The 18,031-nt window shown below is 38.3% G+C and overlaps 1 protein-coding gene across 2 annotated transcripts in view; it reads right to left on the bottom strand.

Moving 5' to 3' along the window:
- LOC124360933 (amyloid beta A4 precursor protein-binding family B member 1-interacting protein-like) overlaps positions 1-18,031 on the bottom strand; it is a 152,155-nt gene that overhangs the window by 68,316 nt on the left and 65,808 nt on the right. The window contains exon 1 of one of the 2 annotated variants that reach the window (XM_046814942.1): positions 16,281-16,429. The exons of the other annotated variant lie outside the window; for it this stretch is intronic. The gene's annotated coding sequence lies outside the window, so the exon portion shown is untranslated. Of the gene's footprint in view, positions 1-16,280; positions 16,430-18,031 lie in introns of those variants that run through there. 2 annotated transcript variants of the gene reach the window in all.

Here is an 18,031-nt window from a genome sequence, read left to right as displayed (position 1 = left end):
CTACCGATTCGCCTGTTATCTCCACTGTCAGGGTAGTGTCTGAATTAAAAAATTAACATTAATATTATAAATGATACTCTAACCACAAAACCATTCCAACGAATATGACCTACCGATTCGCCTATTATCTCCACTGTCAGGGTAGTGTCTGAATTAAACATTTAACATTAATATTATAAATGATACTCTAACCACAAGACCATTCCAACGAGCATGACCTTCCGATTCGCTTGTTATCTCCACTGTGAGGGTAGTGTCTGAATTAAAAAATTAACATTAATATTATAAATGATACTCTAACCACAAAACCATTCCAACGAATATGACCTACCGATTCGCTTGTTATCTCCACTGTCAGGGTAGTGTCTGAATTAACAATTTAACATTAATATTATAAATGATACTCTAACCACAAGACCATTCCAACGAGCATGACCTACCGATTCGCCTGTTATCTCCACTGTCAGGGTAGTGTCTGAATTAAAAAAATAATATTATAAATGATACTCTAACCACAAGACCATTCCAACGAATATGAACTACCGATTCGCCTGTTATCTCCACTGTCAGGGTAGTGTCTGAATTAAAAATTTAACATTAATATTATAAATGATACTCTAACCACAAAACCATTCCAACGAATATGACCTACCGATTCGCCTGTTATCTCCAAGACCATTCCAACGAATATGAACTACCGATTCGCCTGTTATCTCCACTGTCAGGGTAGTGTCTGAATTAAAAAATTAACATTAATATTATAAATGATACTCTAACCACAAAACCATTCCAACGAATATGACCTACCGATTCGCCTATTATCTCCACTGTCAGGGTAGTGTCTGAATTAAAAATTTAACATTAATATTATAAATGATACTCTAACCACAAGATCATTCCAACGAATATGACCTACCAATTTGCCTGTTATCTCCACTGTCAGGGTGGTGACCGAATTAAAAAAACAAACATTTTAAAATCCTTTTAAAAGCGTTTAAGTAATACTTTTAATCATCTATGCCTGTGAGTGCAAGTATTCATAAACATATTCTCGCAGACCAAAGAAAGAAATAGTCTGGGCATTCTCATATTGATATAATTACTAATAATTTACTCAGAAATAAACATTTTCTGAATTTTTGGTTTTAAGATATGTTAGTTACTTCCTTCCAATGACTTTGAGGCGTAATAATACTCCAGTCACACCGATAACGCAAATTAGTGGCCAAGCTCGCTCCTTTGCCAATCCCGTAGAATTCTTTACAAATAATTAGACGTCAATTCTAATATGACATTAATCATTATGAGATTGGTTAATTTATTTGCTTGTGTTAAGCTTAGTGATAGTTAGAGCTAGAACACAATTCGGAAGTATTCCCGGAGCAGACTGTCAATAATCGGTCACACATTAGCGAATCCACTAGATATCTGGAAAAACATGTTTTCTGTCTATCAAAAAAATTGAGTTATAAATTCTAAATTTTGCAGGAAGCTTCAATCTTATAACGGCAACATAGAGTTTGGTAATAGTGCATATCCTTCCTTTGTTTTTACTAAGCGCCGGGAGGCTTAATATTTTGCAAGATATCACAAGAACAAATTGGGTTGTACACTTGAGATTGCTAGTTTTGCTGCTACTCAAAAGGATGGCACAATTTTCATCTGTCTGTTTTCCACAGAATTTAGTACAAATTAGTAATACACTTCATTATTAAGCTAATGTTACTACTACTCAGTGGGATATCAAAATTCTTCTTCAGTGTGTCTTTCACAGAATATTTCGAGAACAAGTTAGTAATACACTTCATTATAAAGCCAATGTTACTACTACTCAGTGGGATATCAAAATTCTTCTTCAGTCTGTCTTCCACAGAATATATCGAGAACAAGTTAGTAATACACTTCATTATAAAGCCAATGTTACTACTACTCAGTTGGATATCAAAATTCTTCTTCAGTGTGTCTTTCACAGAATATTTCGAGAACAAGTTAGTAATACACTTCATTATTGAGCCAATGTTACTACTACTCAGTGGGATATCAAACCTCTTCTTCAGTGTGTCTTTCACAGAATATTTCGAGAACAAGTTAGTAATACACTTCATTATTAAGCCAATGTTACTACTACTCAGTGGGATATCAAAATTCTTCTTCAGTCTGTCTTCCACAGAATATTTCGAGAACAAGTTAGTAATACACTTCATTATTAAGCCAATGTTACTACTACTCAGTGGGATATCAAAATTCTTCTTCAGTGTGTCTTTCACAGAATATCTAGAAACCAAAATGAGCTATAGAGTTAATTATGCAAGAAGTTTCATTTCTATGTTAGCAAGATTAAGTTGAATTTGGTACACGACTACATGGAACTTCATATTTACATAGAAATCATGGAGTTTGTTGATAGTGCATGTCCCTCTTTAGGAATTGGCTGAATACTCAAATACTCATGGAGGTGGCAAAAATCCTATACATTTTTGTCCATAAAGGGTCTGGCCAAATTTCTCCTCTATATTTTCTCTGCTTATCTGACTGTCTGTGTTACCTAGTAACAGGTATTACGAGGAGTGATAGAATGGAGGGAGTGGAGGGGTGGCGGATTGGGACACTAAGTTACTATCTCGAGACGCCTCTACGACACGGATTAGGTTTATACAAGTTCATATTACTTCTATGATAATAAACTTTATTTAGTAGAGAAAATTAACGTTTGCATTGCATACTTCAATAGAGTAATATTTCAATCATTTCATCAGAACAATAATATTCAATAAGTTCAGTCGGTGTCTTACTGGTAAATTCTGAATAGTTTGGTTCAGTAAGCGTAGGCCTACCTTGTTCTTCACCATCTTCAGCCCCAATTCTTGTACCATCAGCCAAAACTACTTCCCCAATGTCAGCTAAGTGAGAATTAGGTTAATTTACCCACGTCATCCTCATCTGAAGAATCTTCAGCAACCCCAAGAAGAATGAAATTATGGAATAATTGGTATTGAAAATCCCTTTTTTTAATTCCTATTCCTGTAATCGTTTTCAAACGGTATTCAGCAATAATACATATTCTAATTATGCTGAGGTTTGTCGTAGGGTACCACAGGGGTCCGTTCTGGGCCCACTTTTGTTTTTAGTCTTAGATGTCAATGTCAATTTAAGATCGGTTATGTTTGCTGATGACGTTACTTTTTTACAACTCAACCTTCATTAGATTTAATTTTTTATGATTTTAAAATTATTTTAAATCAAGCCGATAACTGGTATAAAGCCAATATGTTAAATGTGATGCGGCATCAGAGAATCATTCTGAAACTTGTAAAAAAGTCAAATATAAGGGCAAAGGTAACTAAGTATCCTCTACAAAACAGTGAGATGTACAAATCGGTTTCGTGTTCTTGAGTCGGTAAATAATAGTGTAAATAATACATCTGTAATCTGCAATTCATCAGGAACATGGCAAACGAAGGCACTTAAACTCCAGGCAAAGAAACCTAGACAATCTGTAAATATATCACTCACTACTCTTTTATCAAGAAGTTACTTTTGTTGTCGACATAGTTTCTACAGAATCATAGTTATTCAAGGGCAATTACGGAAACTTTTTCTCACAGCAGTGTTCTGACCTCAAATGTAAGAGGAAATGTTTCCAAGTACAGGCAATCTCAATGTCCAACGTGTTGTTGATCGGAGACTCTCGTCGGGGCTATCGTGGATATAAATCCAGGGGCAAGAATTAGTCACATCAAGGATAAGCTCGGTAAATACAAGTCTGTACAACCTGAAATAATATATCTCTTGGTTGGTACTAACGATCTTGTCCGTGGCTACAATGGAGGTCCTGGGTATAACGGTGGCTGGGGTAAGCGTGAGGTGCTGCATTCAATGGCTGATCTCTTGAGTAAGGCAAAACATACTTTTCCAAATTCTGTTATAATTGTAAATAGTATTCTCACAAGAAAGGATATTAGTCAGAGAGCTCTGTTCTATTACAATGATCAATTAATTGATGTTGATGTGCAATAATTTTAATGTAGAGTTTTTTAATGCCTCTGATGTGATACGAAGTTTGATGGAACACACCTGAATAAAAGGGGTAATGAGTGTTTTGAAAACCTCATTTTACTTTCAGTAAGAGTGATTCATGAAGCCTTGGCTGCTGTATCCAATGTATGTCCCAGTCTTCAGTTGTCAGCTGAGAAAAATAATATGTATCCCAGTCTTCAGTTTTCAGCTAAGAAAAATGTTGTGTGTCCCAGTCTTTAGTTACCTGCCGAGCAGAATGTTGAGTGTCTCAGTAATCGGTCGTCTATTGTGGATCCCAGTCATCAGTTGACGCATTTAAATGATTCAGTATTGTGTTCTTCAAGTAATAACCAGTCGGGAAACGACACGGACGAGCTGCCGGCAGTTGTAGGGTAGCACATGTAAATATAAAATCGCTGAATACAGGTTTTGAGAAATTGTGTTCGGTGATAAGTGATTTCCAGTTTGACGTAATAGGAATTACAGAATCATGGCTCACTCCAGAGACTCCCTCTCATATTTTCGATGTGCATTCTTATTCACTTCATCGTTGTGACAGACCCATTGAGCTTGGAAAGGGTGGCGGTGGTGTCGTTCTTTATATAAATAGCGAGATTAAATTTACTCGTATTTATCTCCTCAGTGTTGATGATCGTATCGAGTACATCAGCGGCATTGCCAATCTTAGGTTTGAAGCTGCTCGTCTGCATTGCTTACAGACCACCTGATGTTTTGTATTCCAGCTTAAGTTCCTTGATCCACGCTCTGTTCATTGACGAGTCGTCAAATGTCGATGCAGTGATTTTGCTGGGTGATTTAAATGTCAATCTTTTAGACCCAAAAAAGGCAGATGTGAAATACTTTGAGAAAATTCTTCAGTCCTTGGGCTTTTCAAAGATCAAACAAGAGCCAACACGCATCACTGAGAGCTCGTCCTCTCTGTTAGACATTATTACCGTTGATACTTCCAATATCATAAAGGCCGGTATCGACAGTGCGAGGCTGCTCGCTGCGAATGCCTCGTGCCATCTGCCTCAGGGTGAGCTCTTCAGCTAGCAGCTAGTTTGTAACCACGAACGCTCACTGCGAGCACGCGAACCACCCGCATTCATAGTGAAGACAGTTGGAACAATATGTTTTTTTTCTAGAAATGCGCAAGTTGCTGTCGCTGCTTTTGTTGTGATGGCGACGATTATTAGGAAAAAAACAACAGAAAAGCGACGTAAATCCCGTTGGTGGATCATAAAATTTATCGAAATCGGTTATTATTGACTGCGATATTTCGCGCCACAAGTCTTCTCTATTGTTTTTATTATAATATTCAAGGTGTTTCGAGTCCCACAGTAAACGTTTGGTTTCATAACACTCCACTAATTGTCTGATCATACCATGATGACATTTTCGTTGTGGAGGTTTATTGGTTTGCAGTGCAGAATTGTCTTGTATGGTGCGAGGCAGACAGCGCAGGTATCCACTTGACGCACAGCTCGGAGCGAGGCACCTTTGAGCACTGCTCTAAAACCGACAAGCACACACGAGCTCCTCACGTGTGAGATTTCATGGGGTGATCAACCGAGGCGGAGAGAAAGAGTGGGGACAGAGCCGAGCAGTACCGATAAATCCCGAAAATTCCTGACAAACTCTGTACATGCGGCTAATAGCGACCTCAGTTCGGAACGGTTCTGATTTCTATTATCTTACGAATTAATGAGTCGTTTTATATCCGAATTAATGAGTCTTCAATAAATTTGTGTAATTGTAATTGTATCATAAATCTTTATATTCGTAGCATTAGAGATCAGTAGGACTAAATTATTTTCATCATCCGTATAACATAAAATTTCTGTAATAGGCCCTATAAGTGTAATATTTCTTACATAAATATAAATGTTTAAAATTGTAAACCAAAAATATACTCATATATGATCTTAAACTGAATTTGTCAGTTACAATAATATAATATAATTAGCAAAATTTTGTATTTATTAATGATGTCACGTGCTATGTTAGGTATTTAAGTCAGGTAGTTGTCATTGGTTTTGTCATATTTCTATTATTATGTTTTTGGTTGAATATTTACTCGCAAGTTTCTTTTTTAATCTTTTTTAATACCCTTAGTTTATTACAGCTATTACATAACTCTTATTACAGATTTTGTAGTGTAATTATTAATTTATTTACTACCAATTAAGGACTCCACATTATAATATGTTGCTTTTGCCCTATTAATTTGAATATATTCCAATAGCACAAAAAGATTATGACATTTTATTCGTTGTGCAACATCTCACATTTTGTAAAGTGTCTTTGGAGTTATAAAGAAAGTTCAATATTAATATAATTAATTCGATATAATTTCTATGTTTTGCAGATATGTTCGTGTAAAGTGTCTTTGGAGTTATAAAGAAAGTTCTATATTAATATAATTAATTCCAATTTAGAAGTAAGTAAAAAGAATACGAGTAAAGAAACTCTAAAACAATTGTGGTTAGAAAAAATGTCACTATCACATTTAGGTTATGTTTATGTTTATACTGATGGATCCAAAACTGACACGAGCTCCTCACACGGGCTATCTGTAGTTGGCAGGAGGGGCCCCTCCATCCCCACTCTTTCTCTCCGCCTCGGTTGATCACCCCATTAAATCTCACACGTGAGGAGCTCGTACAAGCACACGGCTCGCCTCACATTGTGTGACGCGAACGCCTCATAGCGAGCAACCCCGGTATCCACAGTCCGAGGCAAAGCCGAGCATCCGCCACGAGGCATTCGCCGCGAGCAGCCTCGCACTGTCGATACCGGCCTTAAATCGCTGTGGGAGACGCATCACCGACCACATGCTCGTGATGTGCCTTTTGATAAACATAAGCCAAAGGCCAGGTTTATTTCATATAGAACTTTTTGTGATTTTGACTATGAGAAGTTTATAAATATTGCCTCTAGTATTCCTTGGGATAGCGTAATGCTCTTGCATAACGTGGATGATATAACCAACATGTTAACCACAAACATAATCCACGTGTTTAATGAATGAATGGTGAGAAAAAGAATAACAAGAAAAAGGTCTCCTTGGAGAGACTCGAACGTTGAATACCTGACACATAAGAAGAACAAACTTAGAAATGATTATCTCTCCTTTAAGACACAAAAACTTAGAAGTACTTACTGTGCTTACGTATTATACAATAATTACGTATTTTTGGCATTAGCCTGATTACACTTTTGTTCTAATTAATTTCTTAAAAACTTTTCCAGGCAAATTTAAAACTGAAACGGCGCGGCGGCCGGACTGCTTTAATAACCGCACACATTGGTAACCCAATGACTAAACCATAATTCATATATAAATTACCAACAGAAACTAATTCTATTTTTGAAATTGTGAAGGAAATTCCAAACAAAACAGACGAACCGTTGACTGAGACGCTACCGTTCGTGCTGCAAGAGTATTTCGGTCCCGTCCTTATATAGACAAGAGCCGACACGAGCTATTCATGTAGATGTAAACTTCAGTCTAACTCATTCTTGCTGGAGCTGGACCGTCATAGCACATGCTGGTGCTTGCTACAAGCCCAAAAAATTTCATTATTTTTGAAAAAGAAACCATTTTTAAAATGCATTCATTAAAATTTATCGACTTATCTCGGATACCCCAGTCACTACTCGATTCCCAATATGTTTCTTTCAGCGTCTGTCTATAAAGTTACTTTTGATGTCTACATAGTTTCTACAGAATCCCTTGTTAATCATTCATATCGGGCACCCCACTCACTACTCTTGTATCAATAAGTTACTTTTGTTGTCTACATAGTTTCTACAGAATCCCTTGTTAATCACTCATCTCGGGCACCCCACTCGCTACTCTTGTATCAATAAGTTACTTTTGTTGTCTACATAGTTTCTACAGAATCCCTTGTTAATCACTCATCTCGGGCACCCCACTCGCTACTCTTGTATCAATAAGTTACTTTTGTTGTCTACATAGTTTCTACAGAATCCCTTGTTAATCACTCATCTCGGGCACTCAATTAGAAAATTAGAACATATCCTATTAAAGAACCTACAATTACAGTCCACAATTATTCTAGATGAAATCCATTCACAGCGACACACTGATAACAGCGCTTAATCGTAAGCTTTTACAAAGAATTTCTGCCGTATCCGGAGATGTTTATCTTCAATTGATTGTTTTAATTCCTCACCATTATTGAAGCTACGAGTATTAACTTGTTTCTTTAAGTAACCCCATAGAAAGAAATCACACAGTTAAATCTGGGGATCGGAGTGGCCAATCTAAAAAAATCACTTCCACTACCAATCCAAAGGCCATGAAGGTTATCATTTAGTAATCGCTTGACAGGACTTGCGAAATGAGGAGGAGCAACATATTGGAAGATTGCTTGATCCATATCTGGAACCGTAAAATGAGGCAAGACTTGTTAATTTAAAACCTGTTCATACCTATTCCCAGTCAATGTACTGTCTGAAACGTTGTAAGATAGCACCCCTTTACAACTGACAGCTGCCCAAACAGTAATTCCTTTTGATTTGAGTAGAGTCTGTTCAAGAATGTGTAGATTACCGGTGTTGTAATAATTACAATGATGCAAATTTACCACACCATTGCGGTAGAAAGTGGACTCGTCTGAAAAAACAATTTGAGTATGCCAATTTAGGAACCACCTCATAAAACTCAATGATACGAGAACAGAATTCAACTCTCCTGTCCGGGCCATCTTCAAGAAGATTATCGACTGGGTGACTTTTGTAAAATTTAATTTAATAATACAAATTTAATGTTTCTCTTAATTATTCTCTGTACTGAAAACTTAGGAACACTAGTTTCAAGTTCAACATTCCTTAATGATTTCGGTTTACCTGGAGAGCGGAGCATTGATGCGCATTAGTACTTCTTTATAGGAAGCAAAAGGGTAAAACTGTCACCATGTTACCATATTGTTTCTATAATTGATAGGGAGTTTGAATTTTCACAGAATATTTTTAAACCCTACTTTATTAATTGTGTAGAGTTTGAAAATGTTCGGTGCATAACAAACGTTTAAACCTCTTCGTGGGACACTCTGTATATACCAATACACGTATAATACGTATTATATAATTGTCTAATATACTATTTAGAATTATGAAGAGAGAAATGACAGCGGATATAGATGACGAGATAACGATGCACATATTAGATTATCAACCTATCCGATAAGCTCGTCTATATCTCGCACATTATGTAGCGGAGATTACTAACAGCAGTAAAATCTTTATTAGGTTTTAGGCCATGGTTGGCTATCAACAACATTAGGAACATTACATACATGATAGTAAAAATAAATTCAGTGAGGAAAAGGAAACAAATTATATATCTGGTTTTAAATACAGCTACCAGTATTATTGTATTAATCCCCTTCTAAGAAGACTCAATACCTGAGCAAATATCTGAGGAATCGTAGATACAGAATGATGTACTAGTACTCATTCTCCGCTACCAGTATCATTGTATTGTTCCACTTCTAGACAGACTCAATATATGAGTAATAGTAGATACAGAATGATGTACTAGTACTCATTCTCCGCTACCAGTATCATTGTATTGTTCCACTTCTGAGAAATTCAATATCTGAGGAATAGTAGATACGGAATGATGTACTAGTACTCATTCTCCGCTACCAGTATCATTGTATTGTTCCACTTCTAGACAGACTCAATATATGAGTAATAGTAGATACAGAATGATGTACTAGTACTCATTCTCCGCTACCAGTATCATTGTATTGTTCCACTTCTGAGAAATTCAATATCTGAGGAATAGTAGATACGGAATGATGTACTAGTACTCATTCTCCGCTACCAGTATCATTGTATTATTCCACTTCTAGACAGACTCAATATATGAGTAATAGTAGATACAGAATGATGTACTAGTACTCATTCTCCGCTACCAGTATCATTGTATTGTTCCACTTCTGAGAAATTCAATATCTGAGGAATAGTAGATACGGAATGATGTACTAGTACTCATTCTCCGCTACCAGTATCATTGTATTATTCCACTTCTAGACAGACTCAATATATGAGTAATAGTAGATACAGAATGATGTACTAGTACTCATTCCCCGCTACCAGTATCATTGTATTGTTCCACTTCTGAGAAATTCAATATCTGAGGAATAGTAGATACGGAATGATGTACTAGTACTCATTCTCCGCTACCAGTATCATTGTATTATTCCACTTCTAGACAGACTCAATATCTGAGGAATAGTAGATACGGAATGATGTACTAGTACTCATTCTCCGCTACCAGTATCATTGTATTATTCCACTTCTAGACAGACTCAATATATGAGTAATAGTAGATACAGAATGATGTACTAGTACTCATTCTCCGCTACCAGTATCATTGTATTGTTCCACTTCTGAGAAATTCAATATCTGAGGAATAGTAGATACGGAATGATGTACTAGTACTCATTCTCCGCTACCAGTATCATTGTATTGTTTCACTTCTAGACAGACTCAATATATGAGTAATAGTAGATACAGAATGATGTACTAGTACTCATTCTCCGCTACCAGTATCATTGTATTGTTCCACTTCTGAGAAATTCAATATCTGAGGAATAGTAGATACGGAATGATGTACTAGTACTCATTCTCCGCTACCAGTATCATTGTATTGTTCTACTTCTAGACAGACTCAATATATAAGCAAATATCTGAGGAACCGGCAAAATCAATTTTGTTATTTCAGTCGGGCAATTTGAACAATTGTACTGCAAGCGTCAATACAGGTAAAAATGAATACAATGAATAATAAAATAAAATTGAATCATGCAAATATTTCATTTATTGGAAACTTCAAACCCTTTACAAGCATGATTTTAAATGAAAATTCATTAATATGTACCGTATATTTTTATTTTTTTCGTTTCAGTCAAGGATTGAAGGATGGAACACACACACACACACACACACACACACACACACACACACACACACACACACACACACACACACACACACACACACACCGCTAATTTTACATACCATCTATACGACACTTATACACGAATCACTTGCCGGTTAACCATATCTTACAACAGTAAGGAACTGAGACTGCACAAGATAACCTTAGATAACTGTTAATTTATAGCTAGCGCGTGATAGATCTTGGACTGATAAAGGCATAACGCCATATTACAGACAACTGTATCGTAATCCATCCACTTTTCATACAACAATGTTAATGCGTTGCAATCACCTACCTAATTATATTACGTTATAGTTGGTTCCGCTTTGTTAAACAGAACCGGAGACCGAGGCACGCACACGGCAGGCACAATAGACAATCATGAACAATTATTGTATTCTTAAATTTATAATATGAGGTTAATATTTTATTATCATATCACGAAAACATTTCGTTGAATAGTTTGAAGAACCTTGGAACAATTAGGAGCTGTTTAAAACTAGTTGTTAGTAATAATTAAATAATAATTTGTCAAATAGTGTTTTACTTTTTGTCCCGATGTTCGTACAGTTTGCTTGGGACAGTTGGAAACGATTCAAAATTAGTAATTACAGTTTGTCCATAGACTCAAGAGCTCCAGAGACGCACACGCCGTCACAAGCGCAGCCCGGACTACCTGCTGCCACTTTTTTCCCGATGTGTGTATAGGTTGCAGATTCAAATCAAATCTTTAATTGCTCGTCACAATTACACATTGTATGGCAAACGTCACAATTAATTATAAATTTAAGACTCGCATACCACATTACCACCACGTCCAAACTTACATAATTTTCATGCATTCCAGTCTCATTCATCCATCGCCAATCTCAACCCACTTCCAGCGCTGGAGTCAGTCATCGAATTGGGCGGCCTCCCAGTTCAACGCCAGAAACTTATCAACGCTGTAGAATGCATTTAACACCAGAAAGCGCTTAAGACGAGCTTTTGCCGCCTTGGGCGTTTTTCATAGAGTTTGGCAATCTGTTGATGAAATGAACACCTGCCTGCGAAGGCAAGTGCTCATAAACCACCGTTCTGTGTCTTCCAGTACGGTAGTTATCTCTACCTCTAGTCTCATACCCGTGTATGTCACGTCCCCTGGTTAGGGCACATTTAGACAAACAGAACAAAGATGTTTCTAAAATTTAGAGACTGGGCAAAGTCAACAGTTGCAAAGTTTTGAATGCTGTCCTGCACGATTCTCTGAAATTCAATTTTGGGATGATACGAATTGCGTTTTTTTTGCAATTTGAACACCCTCAGGAAATTATTGCCTGTACAGGCCCTCCACAACACCACTCCATAGGAAAGGTAAGAATGAATTAGCCCATAATATGCCGCAATCAATACCTGACTGGGGCGATACCGGGCCAAGGACCTCAAAACATAAATTCCTGAGGACAGTTTGGCGCACACATGGTCAATGTGATTATTCCATGTCAACCCTCGCTCGAGGAGTATTCCAAGGAATATTGAGGAGTAGACTTCTTCCAATATGGAATCTGCCAACATGACGGCTGACCCACATTCGGAGTCCAATAGACGCAGTGTGAAATTCAACACGTTGGATTTCGAAGAATTCGTTTGAAGGTTGAGGCTATTGAAATATTGCACAGTTTCACAGACTCTTGGGACAGTAGGAAACGGTTCAAAATTAGTAATTACAGTTTGTCCAAAGACTCAAGAGCACCAGAGGCGCACACGCCGTCACAAGCGCAGCCCGGAGCAGAGTGAGAACCACTATGTCGCGCGTCGTTGTTGTTACATATACACCTCTACCCGCGGGTATTATAGAGGCTGAGATAGGGTGGTGGTGGATGTGGTGATGAGAGCAGATCGAGCTGCTGGTATCAGTGTTGATAATTTAACCATCCTGTCGCTGTCGTTGTTGTTGCATGTACACCTCTACCCGCGGGTATTATAGAGGCTGAGATAGGGTGGTGGTGGATGTGGTGATGAGAGCAGATCGCGCTGCTGGTATCAGTGTTGATAATTTAACTATCGTGTCGCTGTTGTTGCATGTACACTTCTACCCGCGAGTATTATAGAGGCTGAGATAGGGTGGTGGTGGATGTGGTGATGAGAGCAGATCGAGCTGCTTGTATCAGTGTTGATAATTTGACCATCCTGTCGCTGTCGCTGTTGTTGCATGTACACCTCTACCCGCGAGAATTATAGAGGCTGTGATAGGGTGGTGGTGGATGTGGTGATGAGAGCAGATCGAGCTGCTGGTATCAGTGTTGATAATTTGACCATCCTGTCGCTGTCGTTGTTGTTACATGTACACCTCTACCCGCGGGTATTATAGAGGCTGAGATAGGGTGATGGTGGATGTGGTGATGAGAGCAGATCGAGCTGCTGGTATCAGTGTTGATAATTTAACCATCCTGTCGCTGTCGTTGTTGTTGCATGTACACCTCTACCCGCGAGTATTATAGAGGCTGAGATAGGGTGGTGGTGGATGTGGTGATGAGAGCAGATCGAGCTGCTGGTATCAGTGTTGATAATTTGACCATCCTGTCCCTGTCGTTGTTGTTGCATGTACACCTCTACCCGCGAGTATTATAGAGGGTGAGATAGGGTGGTGGTGGATGTGGTGATGAGAGCAGATCGAGCTGCTGGTATCAGTGTTGATAATTTGACCATCCTGTCGCTGTCGTTGTTGTTGCATGTACACCTCTACCCGCGGGTATTATAGAGGCTGAGATAGGGTGGTGGTGGATGTGGTGATGAGAGCAGATCGAGCTGCTGGTATTAGTGTTGATAATTTGACCATCCTGTCGCTGTCGTTGTTGTTGCATGTACACCTCTACCCGCGAGTATTATAGAGGCTGAGATAGAGTGGTGGTGGATGTGGTGATGAGAGCAGATCGAGCTGCTGGTATCAGTGTTGATAATTTGACCATCCTGTCGCTGTCGTTGTTGTTACATGTACACCTCTACCCGCGGGTATTATAGAGGCTGAGATAGGGTGGTGGTGGATGTGGTGATGAGAGCAGATCGAGCTGCTGGTATCAGTGTTGATAATTTAACCATCCTGTCGCTGTCGTTGTTGTTGCATGTACAACCTCTACCCGCGAGTATTATAGAGGCTGAGATAGGGTGGTGGTGGATGTGGTGATGAGAGCAGATCGAGCTGCTGGTATCAGTGTTGATAATTTGACCATCCTGTCGCTGTCGTTGTTGTTGCATGTACACCTCTACCCGCGAGTATTATAGAGGCTGAGATAGGGTGGTGGTGGATGTGGTGATGAGAGCAGATCGAGCTGCTGGTATCAGTGTTGATAATTTGACCATCCTGTCGCTGTCGTTGTTGTTGCATGTACACCTCTACCCGCGGGTATTATAGAGGCTGAGATAGGGTGGTGGTGGATGTGGTGATGAGAGCAGATCGAGCTGCTGGTATCAGTGTTGATAATTTGACCATCCTGTCGCTGTCGTTACATGTACACCCGCGGGTATTATAGAGGCTGAGATAGGGTGGTGGTGGATGTGGTGATGAGTGCAGATCGAGCTGCTGGTATCAGTGTTGATAATTTAACCATCCTGTCGCTGTCGTTGTTGTTGCATGTACAACTCTACCCGCGAGTATTATAGAGGCTGAGATAGGGTGGTGGTGGATGTGGTGATGAGAGCAGATCGAGCTGCTGGTATCAGTGTTGATAATTTGACCATCCTGTCGCTGTCGTTGTTGTTGCATGTACACCTCTACCCGCGGGTATTATAGAGGCTGAGATAGGGTGGTGGTGGATGTGGTGATGAGAGCAGATCGAGCTGCTGGTATCAGTGTTGATAATTTGACCATCCTGTCGCTGTCGTTGTTGTTGCATGTACACCTCTACCCGCGGGTATTATAGAGGCTGAGATAGGGTGGTGGTGGATGTGGTGATGAGAGCAGATTGAGCTGCTGGTATCAGTGTTGATAATTTGACCATCCTGTCGCTGTCGTTGTTGTTGCATGTACACCTCTACCCGCGGGTATTATAGAGGCTGAGATAGGGTGGTGGTGGATGTGGTGATGAGAGCAGATCGAGCTGCTGGTATCAGTGTTGATAATTTGACCATGCTGTCGCTGTCGTTGTTGTTGCATGTACACCTCTACCCGCGGGTATTATAGAGGCTGAGATAGGGTGGTGGTGGATGTGGTGATGAGAGCAGATCGAGCTGCTGGTATCAGTGTTGATAATTTGACCATCCTGTCGCTGTCGTTGTTGTTGCATGTACACCTCTACCCGCGAGTATTATAGAGATAGGGTGGTGGTGCAAAAATACACAATTCATACAAACAAATCGTATCATTACTTTTAGTATGATTTCATGACCATACATATATGGTTTTAACGCAAGTATATTCCCGAACCAACTCGACTTGAGTATAAGGCGCAAACATTGCTAACATTGCCTTGATTTTTGTCATATTTAATGCTGTTGTAGTCAGAGATTAATTTCAAAGGAATTTTCTTTATAGACTCTTTTTAGTTTAAGTAGAACTAAAAATAATGTTAAAAATAACGGTAATATATAGCATTACATATGTACAAAATTGTAATTTAATTATTTCCAGCAAGTGAAATGTGTTTCTACGGGAGAATGTTATGGTGGTAGGTCGATATTAATTTTAAGCAAGGTTCAACACATTTAAAATTTTTTGTCGTAATGGACTTAAGAAAACTATCACTAAAATAAAAATAATCCTATATTTTTGTATTATTATACTATACCTCACGACTTTGTATAATTACATCTGTTGAAGACAGTGTGACAAATGCCCTCAAAACTGAAATCAAAACAGCTGGTAAAATGTTATTTGTATATATTTTTTACACTGTGGGTAAATGTTCTTTTCCTACAAACAATAATCCAACATTTTCCGAATATCAAGTAGTAGCATAGGGTAATCGATTACTTATTTTATACAACATTACATAATTTTTCTTCGGGTATCTCACTGTTTTATTTTAACTATATTTTAAAAACAATTTGACATCTTCCAACTTTTTATTTCCAAAATAATATAGGTACATCTTACAGTTAAACGTTTGACGTACTTATTTCATTACAATTATAGTTTGTAATTATATAAAAAATGTAAAGGGGCGATTAATATAAAATTTGTTTAGTGGATAACGATATACGCTGAATTACAATGTAATGCCACTGAAGGTGTGAGAGTAACCAGACTATCCGATAATTAATAATCTCCTTAAAGTATACATACTTCTGCTGAAAAGATACTCACAGACTTTTCCAGAACACCACAAGCCGGCATATATATCCAGTATTACACTGCAGAACTTGTTGATAACATTCCAGTCCAGAACCACAAATGCACTAATGACACGAGACAGTGCAACGGCCAGCGACAGCGGACAGACTGGCAGACGGTAGTCGGTAGTGCTGTGGGAGGAATGACTGGGTGGTGGGAGGGGGCACTCCCATTCAATGCTACAGCCTACACTTACAGACATATCTATAGTATAGTGTAGAAGCGATACATTCCCATGGCGCCAGTCTGCACATATGTGTACCGGCTGGCAGCCGACACGACACTGATCCCAGTGTCGCTGGTCGAGATAATGCGTTGCGTTACATTTTTCTCCGAATAACAAATAGTTATGATAAGTTTAGTCGGCCAATCAGCACGGATGTGTACCGGCTGGCAGCCGACACGACACTGATCCCAGTGTCGCTGGTCGAGATAATGCGTTGCCTTACATTTTTCTCCGAATAACAAATAGTTATGATAAGTTTAGTCGGCCAGTCTGCACATATGTCTACCGGCTGGCAGCCGACACGACACTGATCCCAGTGTCGCTGGTCGAGATAATGCGTTGCCTTACATTTTTCTCCGAATAACAAATAGTTATGATAAGTTTAGTCGGCCAATCAGCACGGATGTGTACCGGCTGGCAGCCGACACGATAGTGCCCCTGAATTAGCACCCCCTCGTTACTGACGTCATTTTGACGTCACGAAATTGGTTCTAAATCAGCGCAGTGGCCGTGTCCATGCCCTGAATAAGCACCCCCTTCGAATAGGGGGGTTCTAATTCAGAGCTTTGACCGTGTCAATGTGCAGATTTAGCACCCCCTTGAATCAGCGAGCGCCTATACCTTGTTGATGTGAATAATATGCATCCTCTATGAATAAAACAATAAAATTAACCATATTGCGAATTTTTAATTGCTGTGAATTGACTTTATTATTTCAAAAACAAATAATTAATTACCTTTTGTAAAAAATACTATGCATTCAGTATGTTCACGTTAAAATAACTAGGATCTAGACATTCAAATAAATCTGTATTTTAAAGTAAATTTAATTTGAAACCATGGTACAAACCATGCAGAGGCCTTGATATCGCTTAAATCCGAGATGTGTAATAAATATACATGATCAGAGATTCTATCAACCTATTCACCACTTTCAAAATTATATATCTGTTTAGAATTTTGCAAAGACCAATCAAACTTGGGAAAACTTTGTAGTGTGAAAGTGTAATTTTCCAATAATGCTAAGGATCAATGATTTTTAGGGACAGGCTAATTTAAATAGTATGGTTCAAACACACTGGACAAAAAATTACAATGTTATGTAATGTTTACAAGAATCAATATCTGCTATCTCCATCGTGTTTTTAGTTTGTAAAGGAGTTAATGCTAAGCGATAACATCGGTGAAGTTGATTGGATTCAGTTATATCCATATCAGTTAATTAAACTATAATCAACACAAAATGTAAAAAACCATGTTAAAACACGTATCTATAAATATATTACCATATTTTCAAAAGCATTATTGCTTAAGTGAAGACAGACACATTGATATACAGATTAATATATGGATCTCCATTGTTTAGTTTCTTCTGTCAGTGTGTGCATATGTTTTTTTTTTTATTATAAAGTTAATATCTTAAAACCTAATAAATTTAAGTCTTAGTCAAATGTTTATAGTGGGAGGGCTAGCTGCAAAATATATTATGATAATATAA

The sequence above is a fragment of the Homalodisca vitripennis genome, chromosome 4 (assembly GCF_021130785.1).
Source record: "Homalodisca vitripennis isolate AUS2020 chromosome 4, UT_GWSS_2.1, whole genome shotgun sequence".
In the NCBI taxonomy this organism is placed as follows: domain Eukaryota; kingdom Metazoa; phylum Arthropoda; class Insecta; order Hemiptera; family Cicadellidae; genus Homalodisca; species Homalodisca vitripennis.
Note: the sequence above shows the minus strand (reverse complement) of the source record. Positions and strands in the feature narration are given on the sequence as shown.